Source organism: Musca vetustissima, unplaced genomic scaffold, assembly GCF_032173495.1.
Source record: "Musca vetustissima isolate MV318-11 ecotype Yass unplaced genomic scaffold, APGP_CSIRO_Mvet_v1 utg305062, whole genome shotgun sequence".
NCBI lineage: Eukaryota > Metazoa > Arthropoda > Insecta > Diptera > Muscidae > Musca > Musca vetustissima.
In genome coordinates, this window is record NW_026880628.1 from 1 (window position 1) to 8,363 (window position 8,363).

The window sequence follows — 8,363 nt, forward strand, 5'->3', positions numbered from 1 at the left end:
GCAGTGTGGAAATGGTTTACTAAATAATATCTGAATACGTAAGCATCTGAAAATATGTACGTGTAACTGTACGTGTAACCCCCATCCGAGTACATACCACAATACAATTGGTATCAATTTAAAGGCCAACCTCTCCTCTTGGATATATTATCAACTTCTGGGGTCTATGTCCTTCAGGAGTAAATATATATACGCTAAGAATACAAATTTTGTAATTTTTCACACAAAAGTCAGGGTCCATTTGACCAGATAAATATTGACCTATCTTTATCAAAACAGGCATGCTTATACATTGGCCCGCGATGTTCGGGCTATAATTGCGGCCTCTGGAGCGACCAGAAAAACCGACAAAAATTTAGTATTTGGTCCATTTCATCCCCTAAATATTAACCGATCTTTCCCACAAACAATAGGGGTCTTCATTGTCCAGAACCCAACCTACATGCAAAATTTCGTGAAGATTGGTCCGTAGCTGTGGCCTGTATCGTGTTTACAAATTATAATGGACTGACGGACACACATGTCTAGATCGACTCAGCTAGTCGAGATATCGGTATACATAAAGATGGCGATCGGTATACATAAAGTTGGGTCTAGGACCAATTTTCGCGGCGTTACAAACTCTTGGGGCTGCACAAAGCTATAATACCCTGACAGCATAGTTGTGTAGGGTATAAAAATGGAAAAAATTAAAGATTTTGGTTACCTTAATAATAACGGGTAAAGCTATTGGTGCCCGCTTAATACAAGGGGTACCATATTTAGCACATTTTAGTTTCGAATTACAAAAAAACCCAGCTTTATCTCACGCCTACACACCAACAACAACCCACATTCAAAATGACAAGCCGTTTCGTCTGGGCGATGATCTGTCAGTCAGTTACTAACGCTTATAACGAACACCGGTTATAACGAACTTTCTTTGCAGCGAATATATTTCCTGGTCCCGAAGATTTTTAAGACAGATTTTTCATACACATCTTTACTCTTATAGCGAACTACGGAGCGAGCGAACATTTCTTATAATGAACTATTTTTTCGGTACCCACATTCATTTATTTTAATTCGGTTATAACGAACTTGTTACAAATATACATAATACCTAATGATGAGAATCCGCACTAAATTTTATTTGTACCCTTACTCTGGCAAGCTTTATATAGGAAATATAAGTTTTCCTTAAAAAAACTGTTCCATTTGAAAGTTCATTTAAAATCTTTGAAAGCATATCTTCCGGAAACAATGTTGTTTCTCAATAATGAGCATAATTTAAGACTAACAGAAAAAGTACTTTAAGTATGTAGAAGGATAGAGAATAGTCTTACATATTTCTTTCTATATTATCCTGAACACCACCCACAGAAATATTCTATTATTTTTTATACACTAACACAAATATATGTTTATGTTAAAATTTACTACGCTCGGCTATTTGATTGTTGTAACATGCCTGGCATAATAATAGGAAAAGTTTGGACATCAATTGTTATCTGAAGAGAATTTAAGAGTAGATGTAAGTAAGGTTAAATTTGTAGAGAGAATTGAGAGATAAATACTCTGTAGAATGGAATAATAGGTGCTAAATTTGATTAAGAGAGAGCCATAATGTTGCGAACATAATGTATGATGATAGAAAATAAAATTTTCCCCAAATTCCCGCCTTTTACAATGAGAAAAATGTGGATCGAATATGGAATTTTAATGCAACCTTTAATTTATCAGTTTTTTTTCTAGTGTAGATTTTGTAATTTTAATTACAACAAAAACATTAAAACATTCTGCAGTTGTCCTGTCCTCACTCTCTTTGATTTCATTCGTTTGAGATTCATCTCTTCAGGTATATGATTTCTCTTTATTTTATTTGATATGTTTACGGTCTCTTCTCTCCATTTCCTCAAGTGTGTTGAATTACTTCACAACACAACAATGAATGATGTGATGAAAAAGTATGAAACATGCGCCTTGGAGAGTGAGTGACCTGATGCTATGGAATTTCCACAGGTAGAGAATAAAAGAGAGAATATTTTTAGATATTAAATAGAGTTAATGCTAGATTAGGAACATATATAAAAAATAATAACATATATAAAAAAATCAAATATAAAAAAATATAATAATAAACGTACCAAAACCCTAAAAATCGAACTGTGGAAGAAGCAAATCTCTTAAATATTTTCTTTAGATGGTAAATGATATAGATATTTAAAAAAAAGGTTTATTATCTAAATAGAATCCATAACAGGTTTTTACTCTATAAAATGCCCTCTGAAGTATTCCTATCCATGTCAACCAACCTTCGGATCCGATCCAAAAAGTTCTTCCATCTACAGTTTGTCTCTGAATGGTCTACGAAAGCTCTGCTCTCTCTAGACAGTTTTCAGGAGACCTATCTTTAGAAGAAGATTCCCACAAACATTTTTTTCTATATAGGAGACCTCCGTAAGGCCCTTCAAAAATTAGAAATTAAACCAGTGAGCGGAGCAGTATAGTCGGACGGGGCCGACCATATGATACCCTACACAACTTCCACGAAAATCTAACATTCTGTGGTTCTATATATTCTGAGCGTAGGCAATATTTCACGATATTTGCACCCTCTTGACTGACTAGATGTCAACAAATATTTATAATATTCAGTAGACGAGGGGTGTACTTGTCCAGATTCTCTTTACCGTGGGTTATGTTGTGATGTTCGGCTTTAAATTGTGGCCTATAGATCGACTCGAAAACAAAAACACAAAAAATTAAGTTTTCGGTCCACTTTATCCCAAAAATTATTACTGATCATCACCGAAAATTATAGGCGTTGTCGTTGACCATAACGGGAATCTCATGGAAAATTACAAAGCGATCAGCGCTATACTTCCGCCCTTTAGCGTGGTAATGGGTTACTTAATAATATCTGAATACGTAAGCACCTGAAAATATGTACGTGTAACTCCCACATCCGAGTACATACGACAATATATTTAGTATCAATTTAAAGGTCAAGCACTCCTCTTCGATACACTATCAACTTCTCGGGTCTATATCCTTCAGGAGTAAATTTATACGCCATACAATACAAATTTTGTAATTTTTCACACAATAGCCAGGGTCCATTTGACCCGCTAAATATTGACCGATTTTTATCAAAACAGGCCCAACCCCCTTCTCCATGCAAAAATTCGCGGTGTATGGGCCAAAATTGCGGCCTCTGGAGTGACCAGAAAAAACGACAAAAATTAAGTAATTGATCCATTGCATCCCCTACATATTACCCGATCTTTTCCAAAAACAATAGGGGTCTTCATTGGCCAGAACCCATCCTACATACAAAATTTCGTGAAGTTTGTTCCATAACTGTGGCCTGTATCGTGTTTACAAATTATAATGGACAGACGGACGGACGGTCACACATGTCTAGATCGACTCAGCTAGTCGAGATATGACGATAGGTATACTTAAAGGTGGGTCTAGGACCAATATTTCGCGGCGTTACAAACTTTTGGGCCTGCACAAAGCTATAATACCCTGACAACATAGTTGTGTAAGGTATAAAAAGGCTCTACTCTTTGAAGAGTTCCACTGAATAAAGAGATTTAGAAGACGTATATCTATAAACAAAAAAAAAAAACATTGAACGTATTCCATCTATATAATCTTTTAAGGATCTTCGGGCTGTTGAATGCATCCAAATGTCCTTTATTCCATACAATATCCCCAAAAGGTTTCTGAATATAGAAATGCTTCGAAGTTACTATTTATTCAAAGGTGGTATATAGAAAGATTTCCTGAAGAAGTCTTCTGAATTCGTATTTTTTTAAAAGATCCTTAACGGTGGCCTTTCCGAAAAATCGATAAAAGGACTTTTAATTGTAAAAGGCATCCAGAATGTCCCTTAAAAGGTTTCTGAACAAAAATATCTCACAAATGTCCACGAAACACATTTTAATTATGGAAAACATCCAAGAGGTCTACTATATATAACCGACCTCAATACGGCATACTATATACTGGAGGTTTTCTACAACACCTCCTAAAGTAGTTTCTACTCTTTTTTATCTCCTGATCTTTCATATGGCCTCTATGTTTAAGAGGCCTTCCTCTTATTCTCTTATTGTATAAAATGACTTAAGAGAGACCTTCTCTAAATTTTCCGACCAATTGTGTATTTTTTTTTCGATATGAAAAGAACACCTTTTTAAAATCCGACCAAATTCATTTTTGGTGGCAAACAAAAAAGAAAACACAAAGCTTTTTTTCCCTGCTGCTAACAAGTGTTCGTTCTGACATTGGATTCCTGATTTTTTGCTTTCAATGAGATGTAGAGCTTTTTTTACTCCAGTGCTTTTTTGATATCATAAATTCACACACACACACATAGATAGATAGACACGTGTATGTGAGCCCCAAAAAGCTATGTAGTTTTCCTGTACACTTTTTTTCCGACGTGTTCATTTTCATAATTGTGCGTTTCTGTCTATCTATCCTCCGTTTGTTTGGTGTTGTGCTTCGTCGTTCGTTCTCTTCCCTAGAGTAAAGAATACAATTTTTCCATGATAAAATACAATTTTTCGTGTGTGTGTACACCCCAACACCCCAAACGGTCGTGGTGAATAAACGAACGAAATGTTTACGGTAAAATGTGTGTGCGAGTGAGTGTGTGATTGTGTGTGTTTGTAGAGTGTTCGTTAAACAATTTTCCTCCTTGCTGCTGCTGCCAGAGTGGTGGACTCTGACTGGCTGGTTGGTTGGCTGCTTGTTGGGCCATCGTTTGGATGATAGTCGTCGTCGACATCGTGTCGTTGCCGTTGTTCTGTTCAGTTCAGTAATGCGTTTTTCCAAAAGAGCAAAGATTCCATACGCACCGTTTTAACAAAAAAAAAAATTGTATTAATTATAAAAAATTCGTATTGAAAAGTTTGCATAGGGTGCGGTACCTATTTGGAAAAAATTAATAACAAATAATTAATAAAATAAAAAATTGTGGTATTTTCATTAAATGAAAATTTCATTAGTAAAAAAGAAAAATTGTGAAAAAAAATAATTCGAAAATTGTGTGAAAAAATTCCCCGCCCTGCCGTAAAAAAATGTGTAATAAAATAATTTTTGTGTACACATCCATTGAGCGCAGAGTACGTCGGAAACAGAAAAAAAATTGTTAACCCAATAAAAAAATTACCCGAACGCCAGCAAGCAAAGCAGTGCATGATTCATGTTATAGTCTTTTTTGGAATTTTCTTCTCTATGTTCTGGATGTTGTTGGTGTTGTGTTTTCATGTGTGAATACAATTACCGTGTAGTTGTGCTGAATACTCTTGTGCTGTATCTCCTTTTGGCCTGGTGTTTAATAACTAGACGGGAAAAAACAACAACACATCGTCATTATTATCATCTTCACCACGCATATACCTCAACCTCTCCCCCTGCATACCCCATCACCAAAAGTGCCCCCTTCTCCAAAACAAAAAAGAAACGCACAAAAAAAATATTGAATAGAAAATTCCCCCAAAACAAATGTGAAGCGAAAAAAAATAAATCCAGCATCTTAAATGAAAAACAAAAAAACAACAACAGCAATAGCAATAGCACACAAAATCAACAACATTGTTGAAACAAAAGAATATTGAAAAATAACAACAACAAATATACAAAACAACAACAAAAATCCAAAAAATAAATACACTTTCAATGAAATAAACAAATTAATAACGAAACGAAAAAAAACAATATTTTCTGTGAAAAAAAAAAACAAAATAAAATTCTCTTCTCATTTATTTTAATATAAACACCTTTTGCTTTATTAGAAAGAGAAAGAGAGTGTCGTTGGGGTTGCTCAACTCATCATCATTAACTTCTCCTAACTGACATTTATGTGGCAAAATATGTGGTTATAATTTTTTTCTGTTACTCTTTGAAAGCTTATCTCTCCGCTATTCTCTTCACATACAAATTCTCCCTGGATAAAATTAATTATCTCACTTCTCATTTGTTTTTTCCGTAATATGGAATGGCCTTCATCAGTTAAGGACTTTTCTGTTCTCTTTTTTGATGATTGAAAAGCGATTGTTGTGACACCTTGTGTGTGATAGACGTAAACAAGAACAACAACAACAACAACGAGATAAAAAAAAAAAACAAATCTAAAACTATGTTAAACAAATAATTTTGTAGTTTTATAACAAAATAACAATTACAGAAACATATTTGTGATAAATAATTTATATCTGATTGGGTTCATTTAAATAGAGAGAATAATTACAATAGTTAAGGGGAATGTTAGGACGAAATTCGTCATTTTTAATCAGAACTTAACTGGACTTATCATTTGTTGATATCAGAGTCATTATGGTAATGTTTTTAATATTTTGTATTTGTGGACTATAAAAAAATCAGACACAGAAAAACATAATTGACATTTTTGTCTTAAGGGGGAATAATAGAAGATGATATACTATATTGGAACATATATTTCCAAACTTTGTTTATATAAAACTATTTGTCATTTTTATTTTAATATTTTTCTTTATAATTTATGATATAAAAAAAACTCCAGAAAGTCTTTTAAATATAATATACAATTTTTTGGTAGGAAAATATTCTCCACAGTGAAATTGATTGATTTTTAATGCACCAAATCGTACCGTCAGAGGACCGCACAATGGTCCAAGCATAGAAATATGAAGTTGTTGGTAACAGTTGAGCCCAAATAATTATTTTAGTTGAGATAGTACATATCTTTTTCTCAATATATAAAAATAAAATAATAAAAAATTGAATAAATAAAATAGAAACAAAAAATAAAATCAAAAATATGTGGGCTACCAGTAAACGTAAACCTACATACATAAATTTTTGCATGGAGATTTGGTACCCAAAGAGAACACTCTGTGCCCAATTACAGCCAATTTGGTGTAAAATGTGTCTAATAGACAAAAAATACCTTAAATCGGGAAATACGGTTATATGGGGGCTGGATATAGATTTCTATATTTGATTTAACATTAAAAACATGTAAGGGAAATTTTGGCCACCTATCAAATGGTTCGGCAGTTAATGAGTTTATACCCAATTTTTGGGTAAATACTCGGGTGTTTACCCGCGTCTTTCAAGTATCGTAAAGCTATCCATTCTAAATCGATTTGATAACAGAAACACGGAAATAGGGTGTAAGATGTTGGATTACCGATTCAATATAGTAAATACCCAAATAAATAAATACAAACAAATGGGTAATTACCCAATTTACGAGTATTTACCCTTTGGGTATTTACCCACTGCCCATCTCTACTCATTCTGGTATCTCACTCACAAAGGGTCAATTTTCCCAAATTATACATTGCACAACCTATTGTCTTAACCAACCCCGACCCTATCCTTCTGGTACCTCCCCCACGAATGATCAACATTTTCAATACTTATAAATCCTAGATGAATTCTAAAGGTGGGACCCGCCGGACCTCTCCTTCTGGTACTATGAATATTTTATAATCTCGTAAATTCGATATGTGGCGAATGAAATAACTGATTTGATCAAAATCGCCGAAATCTCTTTGATAAAAACATATACCTTATATAAAGTGAATAATTAAACCTGTGTGTAGTTCCGAAGACCTTCGAAATTCATTTTTATTTTAAATATAATTCTCACTGAATTATATTTTCCCAGATATTTCTCATGTTAATGAAATGGTTCATACTTACCCAAATATTTGCGGTGCTCCCATACAAAAATATAACTCGATCATCCATTTGTCCCATTTGATTTTAGGTATTTCGAGGTTTTACAAGGACCCTGCGTATATTACCAAATTCCATTTTTGTCCAATCGCCTAACGAGTTCACCATAAATCGACAGTCTATGATATATATATTCCCTGGAACTTTTAAAGGGACATATTTGAATTGAATGCAAGAAGTATTAAAAATCTATTTCCTGATCTTAGACAGTATTAATTGACTCAAAGATAAAGCTATTGAAATTTATCATTATGGGTTCAGAATATACATAGCTCTCATATATAATTTCTGATTTAATGTAAATGGTCATCAAATGCAAAATGATTCACCGATTGATAAGAATTTCTGATTCTAATTTAGATTTACATATAGCTCCATATATAACTTCGTCCGAACATTTATGTGTGTTACCGACTTGTAGAAATGTATTAAACCCGGACAAGATTTTAATATAGGACCCATACATATTATCGTTCGAATTTATGTACCTTAATGGTGTTAAACATTTAATAGTTATCATAAGTCGTGTGAAAATTAGAGACCACTATGCCACATACTTGTCCAGTTTCAAGGAGACACCAAGACGTTGAACACTATTTTTTCCTATTATACATTTAGATCTAAAGTGATTTATCTTGAAA